We start from the raw sequence: 16,145 nt of genomic DNA, 5'->3' as shown, positions 1-16,145 counted from the left end.
AGTGTAGGGTATATGCATATGCATTCGCCGGAGGGCGAGTCAAGGAGCTTTAGGGGGCGGGAGGTCCAGGAGTCGAGGACTCGCAGTGGTGCGATGTGTGGTCTTGTGGCACAGCCTGGATCCCTCACGAATCAACCCCTTTGCAGAGCAACCCCAACCCCTTCGGTTCCTATTAACGCTTAGGTTGGAATGAAAGTTTTTGCCTCGGCTGGCCGATATTTGCATAAAATGTGCAACGGCTGCTGGCTGCTTGGGTTACATTTTATTTTTCAGTTTTTCCGTTTTTTGTATTATTATTTATTCATGCAACCACCTCGTTTGCTTTCCATGGGGCAGCACGACTTGCACGTAGTTTTTCGATTGCAGCTCGCTGTAATGGCATTTATTTGAAGCCTAGTCAAGTGCCTCACAAAAAGTTGGCGGCAAATTAATGAAGTTTTACCACCCTGATTAAAACTTTGCTCTTAACCTTACAGCTCGGCGTGCACAGGGTCGTGGGAAAAGTTCTCTTCCGGCACATTTCCATTTCCATTTTCATTTCCACCTCCATTGCCCCCACTGCGATCTCTTGTCTATCTATTCAGAGCCTCTCCCACAGTTCGGCGAGTATGAGTGTTTTCGATTCATATCGAGGGTCCGCCCTCATCTTAGATTTGACCCAGTTATGCTCTGCCCGCAATCACGATTCCCAGTTTTATTTTCCCATTTTAATTGTAGTCGCTTTGGCTTTCTGTTTTGTGGTCATCTTTTTTTCTTCATTGCTCCGGCTTTAAACCGGTCAGATAAATAGCCAGGAGGCTGGCTTATTCAAATTGCTATTGTTATGAATAAAATAAAATATCTGGAATGACTTTTTGTGTGGCTTTGTTCGGACTGCCTTTTTTGGCTTTTGGCGCACTGCGATTGATAGAGATAAATAAAGAAATGGAGTGGGATGGGTATAGAAAAAAGGTTTATACTCGAATTATTCACCAGCTTTGATGATTGTACGGGAAAACAACATTGGCTTGGCAAATATTATTTTGTGGTTTTTTCCTCCTTTAATAAGTTTATGGCCAACTTAACTTAAAACCAGTGATGGAAAATCAATGATTTTACATCGAATTTACGGCGAATAACAAGTGCTACTGTGTATAAATATTTTCATTAACAAAATAAATTCCATCGACTTAGAAAAGTGCTTTTTATGCATTTCAACATTGAACGATTGTGTTTAAACGTTTCTAGTGGGTAATACACTGAAGTGCGGGTTTTAATTGTAGGTACGCGTTTTAAAACTGTGAAATACAGAAATCAATTTACACGTTCAAATCAATCAAGTTCTGTGAAATGAGCTTAAACACATAAGTTTAACCGCCGTTGTTCTGCCCATTTGGGTCCACCAATTTTGGTTAAACAATTGCAGTTGTGTACTTAACATCCGAAAATAAACAACATTCGGCTCACACAGCTGGAAGAGATGAAAAAACAGTAAGGAAAGCATCTACAATGGCCCCGGCGAACTTGAAACTGGCAATTGGATCTGCTGGCCCCGGTGCTTAATCAAGTGTGAAATCTTTAATCAAGTCGAGCTCCCCATGACTGAGTGAATTCCCAGCTGCCGTCGGCCGAATCCCTGTCCCAGTCCCAGTCACACTCCCCGCCTCCATCCACATCCCAATCTCAGTTCCAATCCCCAGGCCAGTTCAAAATCGCAGCTCCAGTAACGGCTCCAAAAAGCCGATGCAACGCAGCTGTCCGATGGCTTTGGCTTTTCAGTTAGCCTACCTGGCGTGACCTTTTTTCCGCCGCTCAAGCTGTTTTTTATCATTGGATCCCTTCTCGGAGGAGCCCTCCCACGCTCCCAGGCCTGTCAATTAAAAGCCCATTCGATGGCCCCGGCCCTGAACTGCACGACTCGCTCGCTGCCAGTTGGCCATAAACAAGGCAGGAAAATACAAATAAACCACGTTAAAAAAGAAAACGCTGTTAAGCTGTTTTATTTTCTCTGGCCACTTTCGAGTGCGAAATTAAGTGAATTAGCTGTAACTGCAATGGCTATATTACGACTATTGGCACTGGTTTGGGCCAACCTGGTTTGGGCCAAGAAAAGTTTTCACCGGAAATTACAGAATTTCCATGACACTTGCGAAAAGGCTTTCAGAAAGTTGTGCCATGAATATGCAGGGCAAGAATATGTCAGCAGCCGTATGACTAAAATACGTATCTACTAGATGTGCCACAAAACTTTGTTGAAACGGCCAAGGCCAACTTATATATTTGTATATTATTTATGCAAATAGTTAACCACTTTTCCCTCACTAGCTGATAGGATTTATAAATGTAATTTTACCAGCTTTCTTTTAAGACCATCTGGTTTATTTACTTAAGATATCTTCTAAGGGAAAAGCTTTCAATGTTTAAGTTTTAAGTCCTGAAAATCGAGTCGACTTGTTCGAGCCATGCATCCTTGTTCCAACTTAAGGATGCTCTGCGCTTGGCAGATTCTGATGGACTCACTGAACCACAAAGGACTTTCATTCTGAGACAAGCAAATATTGCTTAACGTAGTTTCGTTCTAAAAGCGACTAACAGGTAACGTGCTTATGGGCAAATATTCTTTACTCAGGAGTTTTCCTTCACCATAGTGTTATTTCACTTAAAAGATTGCGAGATTAATTCAGCTAATAAATATTTTCATACATTTTTTTTTGCAGTTGATGACAGCGTGGAAAAAGCTTTCAAGAACTGGAGGTAAGTGGAGATATGGAAAAGGGTTTGCTCGGACCCGCAAAATCAAACGCACACATTGTCAGGGGCCCAAGGGACGAATCGGTATCAATCTTAATTTATATCAAATTTAATGTGGTTGTTTTGCTGTCGAAGGCAAAATTCCCCTCGGAAAAGCTGGAAAAGCGCCTACACATATGCCGAATAATGTGTATGTGCAAGGATTCGGTTCTGATGGGTTTTCGGTTACCACCCTACGGGCCTTGAATCCTTAAATCCTTGTCGTCGACGCCCGTAAATATGCCACAAAAAATATTGAAATGGACGCCATGGAACGTGTACGGCAAAACACACTTAAGTGATTTTATGGCCCCATTCAAATGTTTTCCAAATCAGCCGAACGTGAACCACCGAAGCTGAGGTTTTTCCTCGGTATCCATAAATTGCTTGCCAAAAACCTCAAGGCGTCTCCTTTGTTCTGGCATGTGAACAACAAGTGAAAAACGTTTATCAGCAACAAGTAGACAGAGTGTTTCCCTGGGAAACTTCCTGATTTTCTTATCTTTAAGCTCCGCCTGTCGACGGTTCTCGATTGGCTCGGCCTTCCGATTGACTGACTGACTGAGTGCGCGATTGAAGGAGTGACTGCCGCAAGCGGTTAAGGCCTTGCATACTTAACTAGGCCACATTAAAGCGAGTCCTTCGAGTTCCGATAAATTATTGAGCGATTCCCTGGGTTGCTGGATTTTAAATTCGAATGCTTAATACGCGTTGGTACTCCGTTAGAAGGGCATTAAGCCCTGTGGATGCCCTTTTGGCCCATTCGATAATTGCTTTTCCCACACTCACCCCAATGGAACTCTTTCCTCAGCACCAGCAGATAATGTATTTCAAATTGTTTACCGTATACGCAACGTACAACTTGACAAAAGTTTGTGGCAAATATTTACCTTACTCTCCCTCTCCATCGCTAATGTATAAATAATTGCATGTCACTTGGCGACTGAGCAAACACACACTTCATTGTTTGCCCCTGCGATTTGGAATCAACTTGCGTCTGTGTGTTTTTTCCTTTTTGCCAGGCTTTGATTTTGATTTAAGCTGGTTTTTTTTCACTACCCAATTCGGTTGACGGCCTAACACCTCGGCATAAGTGGCTGGGGAGCCGCAGAAGGTCTGTCATTATCATAATGCCAAATGGACAGCCATAGTGCATAATTACCCACCCATCGGGGGTTGAACCAAATCCAAAAAAACCCAAGGGTTCAATTTGAGTTGACAACAAATAATGCAAATATGTTGGATTGCAAATGTGTTTCTTTATTATTTATGTCACATTATTATTATGCCATCAAAAATGAACCAGAAAATCAATGTCCAACCAGAGGGCAATCGAGCAAAAAAAAAACAACAGTGTTAACTGATTCGCTGACGGAAAACTGAAAACTCCCGGGCTCAACATTGTTGCAATTGACAGTCGACAGCTTGTTGCCAGTGGCGTCTTAAATAATGAAAGCCATTAAAAAGAATAAACTGATTGTATAAAAAATGCAAACAGCTCCAAACGGCAACTGCCATCCAGAGGCTTTGTGAAATAAAAGTTGGTTACGAGGCTTACGGCCGCAGAGGTTGGGAAATGTGTTGGCCAGAAAGTGGTTGGTGGCTTTCCGCCACTTTGACCATCATTATCGAACGTGATTGGTGACGAGTGTCATTTAATTGAGCCAATATGTGTTATGATTGCCTTCCTTTGATGGTATAACTAAACATAGTAATCAACAGCTAATAGACGGCTTACTTTGAATAAGTCTGTAATATGGAGTTGCATAATGACTTGCTCCTGAACTGAATTATGTTCATATCCTAGATAGAAATACCTTATTCGTCAATGTTTCCCTTCATTTAAATTTTTAGACTTACTGAGGTAATACAATGAATTTAAGTTGCTCTCCTGCCAAAAGATGAAAGCCCATAAAAGACCACTTCCTTCCGACCTCAAGGTTATCTTTGATTCTTGTTTTGGGCTTAAATGCGAATTCAGAATGTCTGTGGCCAGAAAGTCGCGCCGACTAGTCTGGAAATGCGAGTTTGTCGCCCTCTGCGTGTCTGTTGTTGGCTTTGCGCCCCATAAATCACAAAATAAATTTTGCGCGTGCAAAATATACATACATGAAAACGGAAGAGGGAATGCAATAAAAAGTTTTTGATTTTAGATCTCTTATTTGCTTGCGCGCGGGTGAGCAAACTGAATCGCGCCAAGCTCCAAGCGAAACTCCCAAAAGGGAGACGCAGACCGGAAACGGAAGTGCGTAATGCCATACGTGACCAGGGCCCAACGAAAAACGACACTGGTGTCTGTGGTTTGTCCACGGCAAGGTGCAAACAATTTTTATGATTAATTACAGGGCCCCCGAGCCCAGAACATCATGAGCATGGGCACGAACATGAGTCAGTGGGTCTCTGTTCTTTTGTTGGCAAATGAAACAATAGCCGCATTTGCACTAAAAATAAAATCAGGCAGCCATAAAAATGTAATAAAGGAAAAGGTTTTCTTTTGGATTGGCGGAGTGGGGTCATTTGCTTCGTCTGTCAGGCCATGTCGTAAATACTGATTATGGTGTTTAGGCGCCACTTTATGAATCTGTTTTGTGTGTGTGTGTCATATGCACGACTCGTAAAAATATTAAGGTGCAATCAAACCATTTCCAACGGTTCTGGAATATCGGAAAGCCCTTATGTCTTCCGACACTGTCTCATTAATTAATCACGTTTAAGCACTGCCCATTTAAGTTGTAAATACTGATTAAGTACTATTGCACTAAACACACTATTTACCTTTGGGCAGATTCGTGAAGTTGAAGCATGCTGTATCTTCTGTAGGAGTATCAAAAACCTTTTTTGAGTAATCCCTTATGGCCGCTTTGTCTTCCTTTGTGTTGTACTCGCTGGTCAATTTTGGCCAGGAGTTTTAATTAAAACTAATTAAGGCGGCAATGCTTTCAAAGAGCACCTCCACAGAGCCCTGACAACGCCCAGTTAATTAGAAGTCATGCCTAAACTGACGTAATTGTTTGGAGGCGATGCCGGTCCCCAACATCCCCACTATTTCCTCCAAACAACCAGCCCCCTTCAATCCGACCCGCCTCTGGATGCGGAGTGGAGCAAAGGAGCATGGCAGCATGGGAGCATGGCAAATGTGAAAGCAGCTGTTGGCCAAATGTGCGAAAATTACCTGCAAATGGCCGGCGAAAATGACTCGACTAGACCACGGCCATGGTCGTCGTCGCTGATTTGCATAAGAGAGCTGGCGGGCTCAGCTGCAATTCCGCCATCACTCATCCGCCAGTCCGTCATTCAGTCATTCGGGCAATCAGTCATTCAGTCATTCTGTAATTCTGTTAGTAAGTCAGCAAGTCAATCGCATCAATCTCAGGTTCTACTTCTGCCCCGAGGCATCATCTGCATCTGAACTTCATCTGCATCTGCATCCGCTTGACTTTCCTTCGGAGGCGAGTTCTTTCTTCGGCTACCGACTGCAATTTGGATGCCTCGTAACTGTACTCTCCGCAAGATAATGCTGCAATTTCATTATGCAGATCGCCTGGCCCACCTCAAGTCGACCCTGCTGGGCTCTACTCCCCCGTCCCCAGCTAAAGCCAATGGCATGCGGTTTAACTGGGCCAGCTGCAGATGCACTAAAGCCATCTCGTCGGCTTCTCAATTACTTGGCTCGATTCGAAAGACCCTTGAGAGAGCCCAGTTGTCAAAGAGGGAGCATATTACATTGTTGCTTTAAAGGAACACCATTTCATCATGTCCCCTTTGAGTGAGCTTCATCAGATGAGCGGAAAGCAGGAGGCGAAGAATTGCTTCGGAAGGACATTTCGCCGTAGGCTGTTATGAAAAAAAGTTTGGTTTTCCACATTCCCTGTAATGTGAGTTGAGGAAGTGCTTATATTAGGGAAAAACAGCACAAATTAAGAAGGAAAAACAGAGGCACGAAACGCTGTTAGCAACATTAAAACACGACCGATTTAATTAGGACAGAAAAATAATCGGGCTTAAAAGTAATTAAAATTCGTATTTGATATATCCTCTGGTAAAATGGTAAGCCATATTATAAATATTAAAAAATTGTTTCAAAATTATGTTTAATCAAGTTTATCGTCCTAACAGAAAAGTTAATAAAGTAAGCAGTACATAGAGGGATCCCCAAATATTCAAAAGAATTTTAGTGTATGAAAAACTTTTTCATAATGAAAGCGTCTACATTAGGGGCTTCACCTCGGTGTGTTTCCATAAAATGACTGCATGTTCAGTTGGCCTGTCCCTTGGCTCGAAGCTCTCTTTGAGTTTTTTAATTATCCCTGGCAGCGCGAAAACTTTCTCAAGTGTTTTCCCTCTCGCGTCCCCAGTTTTCCGGCGGGTTCCGGCAATTAACGCCACGTTTCGAGTGGCGAATGTTTTGTCCTGTTGCCGAAGCTTTGGGTTCGCGGCCTTGGCTCACTTATTAATTTGGCCAATTTAAAGACGGAAGCTCCGGGCGGCAGAAATAAATGAAAATTCATATTTCTCGGCGGCACAAATGCCGAGAGGAGCGCTGGCAGCGCTGGTGGCGCTGGTGGCTCTGGTGCCTCTGGTCTTCGGCTTCTTTCCCACAGCCCCGGATGGAAATGAAGATACACGCACCCACAGATGCCGCAACTGCCACCGCAGCAATGGCTTAAGCATCAGACCAATTTATCCGAAGACTTCGCGACGACTTTTCCCACAGTCATCGTCATCGCAGCGGAGTGGAGTGGAGTCTGTGGCGCCACAGTGGCTGCCAAAAGTTGTTTGCCACAGAGGAGAGCCATTCGGAACTCGGATGGTTGGGTGCATTAACGAATCGGGACAGTTGGAGTCGGATTTTTTATGGGCGCCTTTAACGCAAATGGACAAAGCCGAATGTTTTTGGGAAAGCTTCATTAATTAATTGAAACAAATCATTCGCCATTAAATCGGCGGCGTAAAGAGATGAAATCGTGTTGGTGAAACCTAATTAGCTGACTGAAACCTACAGATGGCTCCGTACCTCCAGTCCAAGTCCAATTCCAGACCCATCATCTTCGTCAACTTGAGGCCGATTGTTGTTCATCCGCACGCGTACGGCTCAAATATTCCAGCGTAATTGTTTGGCCCAGCCCGGAGGTCTTCGAGTGACCCAGAAAATATGAGGAATATGGGCGAGTGGATGATGATGATGAGTTTTGAGGCTGTCAGAAGTGGTTCCTTTCTTTTCCAATCTTTCTATTCTGTCCAAATTGCTATGCTGGGCCTAGACAGCTGGCAATTTATTGGACGGCATCGGATTGGATTGGATTTGGCCAAGTGCAAGTTGCAGGCATTAAATTAAAACGTGCCCGGCCAAAACAGAGTCGTGATGATGCCGCCGTGGCGGCTCTTAACCCGCTGACGCCCAGCTAGTTAACCCAATACGAAGGCCCACTCGCAGTCAACACAACACTCAACAGTCAACACCATCACCATCCATGGGATAAGCAAAAACGAAACCTAAAACAAAAAGTGGCAAGGGGAAAGGAAGCGGATGGCTGGCACTATGGGTGAGGTTCTTTCGCTGCCTTTCCTTGGCCACAAAATGGATTATTATGTTAATTACTGTCACGTCACGTTTCGTGTTCCGTGTCGCTGGTGGAAAAGCTGCCTGCTCTCCCCCCATTTCCCCACCCGATTTTCCCCAGTTAGCCTGCTTTTCCAGCCAAATGCAGTATGACATCTGCCTCAGCTTCTGGGTCTGCAGCTGCATTTAAGCGCCATTCAGCTGCAAATTAGCGAACATACAAATATGAGCGCCAGCTGGGTGCATTTAGTACTCACTTCTCAGTGGGTGTTTTGTGTGGGTGGTTGGGTGTCTGCTTTTCCGCCATTTTGGTCTTTGTGCGCAGTAAATTCATATAATTTGCATTGACACGTGCGAAGCGGAAAAGCGCCCAGCTTCATGAAAGAAACTCCAAATTAAATTCGAGGGAAAGACCCTCTTGCAGCGTGAAGTGATTAATGTTTACTAAGTGTGGCAATGAAATCAAGTGGTAACTGGGTAACTACTGGCTGACTCTTGATAGAATTAAAACGGGTTATCCGCAAAGAAAGAATGATTTGTGGTGTGCTATGCTCAACAGTATTATTTATTTGTTTAAATTAGCTTAGCTTCACTTTATAGCAACACATCATTTATTTTCATTTTCTTAGAAGCCAAGGAAGCAACAATGCCCAATCAAAAACAAAGCCAAATGAGCTTAGGTCAAAGCCAAAATTCCAATATTGTTCTTAGTTGGTTTAAACTTTGGTGTTGGTGTTTATTCCATCACTACAAGAGCGAAGGAATGCCTTTGGGAAATCTATAATTAGACTTGGATTCGACTGGCCAGTCGGCTTCTTAAGATATCGCATAGCAGGGCCTGGAAACAGGAGGGTCTTGTTTCTGGCCGTTAACACTCTGTTCGACATTATTAAATTAGAAGCGTCAACAATGGCCGAGACAAGAAGAAGAACTAGACTTGTTTCTCGAATCTCTGTTTTTGGCAAACATTTCTAGCCCATGGCCAAGAGCCGAAAGCCGGTTTTTGGGTTGGTGGAGCCCCTCGTACGCGAGGTCAAGACTTCTACTCACTCCCATTGACGTGCGCACGTCTCGGCCAAATAATAATGGCCGTAATAATCATCAAATGAAATAATATAGAGGAATTATGCTAATCGCCCGGTCGCCGGCGACTGACCATAAAAGGTAGCGCGTCCAAAAGCAGAGAAGCTTCTTGCGTAATCGCAGTGCATTCTGGCCCGGCTGGGATTTAATTAGCCGGTCGACTGGACAGCGAAAACCAGGCTCACAATTGAGCGACGGCCCTCTTACTTTTCGCTGAGAGCGTTATGAAAAATGAAATAATATATTTTAATATTGTCCTTTGGTCCTGCTCTCTGTTTGCCCTGGCCCGAGCATGGTTCATTTAATTTTCATGGCTGTTTCGGCGGTGTCCACCTGCAAATGACACTTGCTTTGATATGTAATTAGAATTTATGAAAGTGTCAACTTGGAAAAACTTTGCCGGACACCAGCCGAAACACGCCTTCCCAATCCCAACACGCCCCAACTCGCCCCCTCAGATGACAGATGCTCCGCTACAACCATCATTATTCAGACAAGGGCCAGCTTGACAGGCGGTCCAGTAAAAGTGGCCAAAAGTGTCCACGAGTTTTCAGCTGAAAAGGGAAAAAGTCGGGGCGAAATGTTGTGGGTGTTGTTGGCCAAGTGTGACGGACGAAGGCACGGAACTGGGCCGCCAAAGGGGAATTAAAAACCAAGGTAACGCCGGCCAGAGGTCGTAATGCCTTACGTAAAATGGCGACAAGCCGATACTGCAGCAGCGTAGCGGATTTACTACCATATACCATTTACCATTTACTAATTGCAATTGCCAAAGAGCAGTAGTCTATTGGCCCTGCGTAAGCGGCTTAAAGGCCAGTGTTGACAAAGTGTGCGAAATATCTGCACCCACTGGCATTTATTCATTTTAATGAGTCCCACGTAGTAGTACTAAAAGCCGAGTGCCGAATATGAAACTTTTATTTATTTGTGTATTTTCTGCTTTTTTATATTTGATGTTTTGATGTGACTTGCGTGTTTTAATGACGTCGCTTGCGTGCCCAAGAAAGTGTTGAAAGTTTCCTTTCTTGTATGGCTGCTACGATTTGTACTGCTGGCAGTTTAATAAGCGGAAACATTGGGCCAACATATCAGCCCCCACCAAAAAAATGAAAGAAAAACAAGTCGGTGGGAGGTTGACAATGAACCGCCCGAAAACGCAGTGTGTGTTGGGAAACCCAATTATGACACGACAATAAAAAAGTTTTGTTTTTATTATTGTTTATACACACACTCCGCTCTTATTTTCATTGGTAATTACGGCATGAAGTTCGCTTACTTTTCCAACTCTTGACGACGCTGGCGCTTTTAGCCATTCCGGCGAAAGCCTTTCTAATGCACTTCTCATAGCCACGATTGCAACATAGTTAAAAGTAATTGCTCCTCTCCCAATAAAATGGGCTTTTTCTTCTTGTTCTAATTGCCCAGCTGGCCGGGCAAATGCCTTTTCTTTATGCTCAGCAATTAAGAGCACTTGGAGTGCTCTCAATGAGATATAAAGTCAGAATGGCCAACTTGAAGGCTCTCAAATGATTAGGATGGTTAGTTTCTTTTTGGATGATCGCTGTGGCGCTAGCTACTTTCACTTTGCACACAGAGATTAGGTACATTTAGAAGTTAGCTTAATCTAAATATTGACTATTAACCAATAAGAAAGTGCAGCACAACGCTTGATGGCAACATTGTTTCTAAATACCTACAATTGTATTCTCTTATTTTAGCTTCATTGTTATAAAAATATGGTCTAAAAAAAGTGGTTTTAAACACTGTTTTTACACAGCACTTAGCCACTGCACTCTATCAGTCTTCTAATTGAGAGTGCTCAACACTATTTGGCCACAGACAAGCCGAACTTTTATTCAGCCAGCTATTTTGCCACTGTCCGCACAAATCACAAAACGCACTTAGCGCAGATTGTGAAAGTTGGAAAAGTTGCTGCCACAGGCAGCCCTAGAAAAAAGTCACAGACCCATCTTCCAGTTCGCATTTTCCGCCCGGGGGAAACCCCAGTGGAAGGGGCCGCTGGGTTCTTGCAGCCGGATTGCCGGATCCTGATTACCAGCTCACGCACTCGCCACTGCCACACGCTGGGGCAGATATAAAAATAAGAAGAAAATGCAAAAACTTGCAGCGCCAAACGAGTTTTGCTTATAGGCAAAGTTAAGTGTAACGTACCGCAAAGCAACGGCACAAGAAACGTGAGAAACCGGAGGTCCACCGGCTCAAATTATACAACAATTAAACCGAACTCGAAATGCTCTTTATAATTTATAATTTTCTATTATTTTTTTAGTACCTCACTTATATGCAAATCATCACAAATTATTCATGCTACATATGTAAAGCAAATGCTTTAATGAATTCTTATAAATCCAACTTAATTAGAATCTGCAAATTTGGCTTTCAAATTAATATTTGTTTCGAGATTGTTTCATTCTATATACATATATATTTTGGTGGAATTTATTAAATTCTGGCATTAATATTCAGTGATTTAAATGAGTAACATTGCAGGCATTCTTTCTGCAATTCTGAATAATTTTTCACTGCGATTAAATCATTTTCCAACCCAGACTTGGTAAGTGTATCAAAATGGCATAATTATGGCCGAGCACGGGGTTCGTTTGCGAAAGCAGCTTGGGAAAACGGAAAAATGGAAAATAAACCGAGGGCAGTGGGTTAAGTTAAACTTTTGGCTGGCCCACTGCGTGCGTGGCGCCCCCTGGCGGCTCCCGTTTCGCATTTCGGTCACAATTGAAGTTTGGCTTAGCCATTTTTATATGTATGTAATGTATGTGTATATATAGTATGTTTATGGCTGCGATATACATTTTATTTTTATTTGGCCAACTCTCGAGATCGCAAAACCGGTTGCCGCTTGGTGGGTGTACTTCAGTATTTATTGTTACTGCTGCTCTGACTTTTGTCTCTGCAACACAGCGGTCTCGATTATGCAACACTTCGTGTCGCCGCTCCAAACTCAGAAAGTTGTGCAAGCCACGGCAGTTGGTCTTGTATTTGCTGATTGTGCCTCAGTTGCAGCCTCAGTCTCAGTACTTTTGTGCCTTGTAGTTTGGGCTGACTCCCGTCTGTCACAGCGAAAAGCCCCACCAAAGACCAGAAAGGCAAAGCCCAAGCCAAATCCGAGTGCCAATCTGGCCGCTCTAATCAGCAAGCAAATTTGCTGACATGTCGAGCAAAACGGCCGAAAAAGTCGCCCAAAAGGCGAAAGCCCAAGTATCGGACACAAATGTGGCAAATAAGCCGTTTTGCAAACGGTTACGGCCAACTTGTGTGATTCTGAGCGGAATTGGGGATCAGAAGAGGACGACTTGTACAACCGCAGCGGATCGAAGCAGTTCTGATTGCCATTCCACTGCTCAATCAAGGCGTTTTTAACTTTTCTATTATTCTATTAATTTATGTCATCCTATTATCAACGTACAGTACATACTTTTTGTGCTTACCAAACGGTAACGGTAGCTGCTCATTTTAGCCTTGTCACGTTTGTGGCAAGTTTCATGTTCGGCCCGTCTATTGACAATCGCATTATGTCTGCTTCTGACTTCCGTTTCAAGGCGACACACTTCTTTCTGTTTCTCTGGCTAGAACAAAGCACGGAAAAGCCTCTTTGCATGCGCCAACTCGAGCCGAGATTATGCTGGTGCACACGGGTACTCACGCAGGCGTGTAATAAACTTTGGATCCCCCGGCTCTTAGCTGTAAAATATAATCTGGTTGCACTTTTGACTAGGCTAATGCTCCCTATAAGTGGAGTCACTTCCGCTGCCGGCTGTCGGCTGGTTTGACTTCGTTGCTCAGCCAGGGGGGTGGGGAGTGTCTTCAGCGGGAGTCCCTTGCCGTGTGCCCCTCCCCGCCGGAATCACCTTTTGTGGCACCTGTTTCCAGCTTTATCTGCCCGCTCCCGGCCTGTTGCCATTGGTTGCCCCATTTCCTCCGGACGACTGCATTAGAAGCCAAGCGGTTGAACAACAATAACCAGCAGACGAAACCGTTGCCTTCGTGTTGTTTGACTTTTGGACTTGGCCTTAAAAATATTCAACAGCCAACTTGTTGCGCAACAGACGCAAAAGTTGCAAACAGTGGAAAGATACACTTGAAATTAAGCCTAAATAGCGAGGCAACCGAGAGTAAATAATACAATTTTGGAACAATTGAGTATACAGTCACCGAGATGGTAAACAATGGGAAAACAAGAATGAAAGGAGGATATAAATAGGAATTAAGAACAATATTTTTAAAACCCATTATTTGCCCAGAAACACAAGTTGCAAACAAGAGAGCAATTCCACTGAAACATATTAAAACCCACATTCATTTTTATGGCTTGTTAGTATTTATCAGTCATTTTCTGGTATCATTTTTTATAAGCTTGGCTAGTCATTTATTTAAATTAGTTATAAAAATTTTTTGTATTATTTTGGTAAGAAAATTGCATGTAATAGACCTTTACAAAAGCCATAAGCCACCCAGAAAAAGTTTCTACTTTGCATATACTACCAACTAATTAACAAAAGTCAAAATGAGACGACCCGTGCAATTAGCCACGTAAATTATATATGCACCTTGTAAACGTTTTTTCGCTCTATTTAACGAACTTTCAGATGAGTAAAGAACATATCTCGAGTGCTTTCGTTTCGTTTTAGAACCCGCAATTTGTGGCTATAAGTTTGACCCATATTTAAGCCAAGAGAGACTATTTCTCCTAGTGTAAAAAAAGAGTTTACGCACTGAGGAAGGAGAAAATCTTCGCCGACTGCAACGAGTCTTGTTCGTTTGTTGTGGTTGTTACCGGTTGTTATTCTTGCGCGTTTTGTTGTCAGTCTGGCCAGAATGAAATGGCCAGCACGAGCACATAGTAGGAGCCAAGAAAAGCAGCTGTTGCTGCTTTTGACCCGATTTGCCGGCTGCCTGTTGCACTTGTTTTGGCCCGCTTGTTCTCGTTCTCTGCTGCTGGTTTGGAATCGGTTTTTGGTCGGTTCTGGTTGGATGCGTTCCAGTGGTTTGAGCCTTGTTTTTGTTGCTTATTTGAATGCAAATATTTCGTTTACTCTGTTGACACATTTACCAGAATATTCTTTATGGCAAAGTATAGCGGAAACTTGACAAAAGTTTGATTTACGACGGTCAACTGGTGGTGGTGCGCAATAAAATGACACAGCTTTTGCAAATAAGCCAATATGGCATAACCAACAATGGGTTTGCAATGAGATATAAAGCATGTTTTTCCGAAAATTCTGCTTTTGTTAGCCAATACTAGTCGTATTCTGCTCAAGAAAGAAAAAGCAATTGTGAGTTGAATGAACTGACCGCAAAACAACAAAATAATAAGCCGAAGCTGCTGCCCCTACACACAAAACAAGAATAAACTGGCCGCAAAGTTCACAGTTGGCCAAAAAAAAACTGGCTCACATAAAAGGTGGCAAAAGCCGAGTTGAGAACCTTAAAGCCATGATTGCGACTTGATCTGCCTGGGAAAATACTGGGGGCATTTTGCACTCGATGTCATCAGTTAGCGCCTCGTTGTCCCATTCATTAATTTCCGAACCAATTCAGATTCATATTCAGATTGCAAATTTTTTGGGCTCGAATGAATATGGATATGGAATCAAATGAAGGCACCTGTTGGCCTGTTTTTCAATACCCCCAGGTCGGAAATGAGCCAATGTGAAGCCACTATAAATTGGTTCACTAACAGTCGTTATTGCTGGCCAGCCGCTTTGTTGGTTTGTTGGTTTGCTTTTAATTATTATTTCTGGCTGACGCAGAAATATGCAAACAAGATATTTGCCTCTCATTTTTTGGCTCGGCAATCTCTTTGCAAAACTTTTTAATTACATAGTTTCGACTGCGGTGGGCGTAAGAATGGGCGTGGCTGGCAGTTATAGCCGCACTCTACATATTCATGTACAGCCACAAAAGAAGCGAGGAAACTAGGGAGTTTGCCCATGGGGATCGCATGGCTATAAAGTTACAGAACATGCAAAAATATGACGGTGGAATTATTTTTCCTCCTCCAGTGGAATACGAATTTTCAGCTAAATTAAAACAATGCTGAGGGATGTAAAAGTATTCGTATATCATCTCGCCTTTCCAGCAAAAATTCCTAATAAGCTTACCAGCGCCAGGAAGTGTATCAGAAAATAAGAAAAGCGGAAAAGCCACATGTTTATTTTACTTTCGGTACGTGCCAAATGAAAATAAAACCCGAGCGCAGCAAATTTAATAAATATGAAATGAGTTTGTCATACACACAGCCACACGAGCTGGCGAACCCTTGCCCCAATTACAAGGATGCCAGGACTCCGTCGCCTGCCAGTCTTCGATAACGTGCCGCAACGCCGAAAATACCTTTAAGCCAGACCCAAAGGCACTGGCGGACGGGGCAAGGACCTTCTTTAGCAAATAAACACGCACTTACCGGCTCACAGGACTTTTATGGCTCCTCCATCGCTAGCTTGCTAGCTAGCCGCACACAGGCTGGTCGTGAATAACGTGTGACAAAATAAATGCCACTAAAATAAGGGATCACAAGTCGCACGGCGTATCCTAGAGGCATTCAACAAATGCCAAACAAATCGAATGTCCGTATAGAAAGGAAAGCAGAGAGAGAGAGAGAGAGCTGAAATATGTGATTATACGCGCATAAAACAGCCGCAGGACTTCGGGTCCTTGGCCTGTCAGGGCGAATCCTGTCCCTAGTTTTGGGCCCAGC

General features: G+C 43.4%; 1 protein-coding gene across 2 annotated transcripts in view; it reads left to right on the top strand.

Annotated features, from left to right (window-relative positions):
- Positions 1 to 16,145, top strand: part of LOC6732887 — a 44,351-nt gene that overhangs the window by 10,151 nt on the left and 18,055 nt on the right. For both annotated transcript variants that reach the window (XM_039293809.2, XM_039293810.2), the window contains exon 2: positions 2,697 to 2,733. The gene's annotated coding sequence lies outside the window, so the exon portion shown is untranslated. The remainder of the gene's footprint in view (positions 1 to 2,696; positions 2,734 to 16,145) is intronic.

The sequence above is a fragment of the Drosophila simulans genome, chromosome 2L (genome assembly GCF_016746395.2).
Source record: "Drosophila simulans strain w501 chromosome 2L, Prin_Dsim_3.1, whole genome shotgun sequence".
Classification (NCBI taxonomy): Eukaryota; Metazoa; Arthropoda; class Insecta; order Diptera; family Drosophilidae; genus Drosophila; species Drosophila simulans.
The sequence above is the reverse complement of the archived record's forward strand: the minus strand, read 5'-3'. Positions and strand labels throughout refer to the sequence as shown.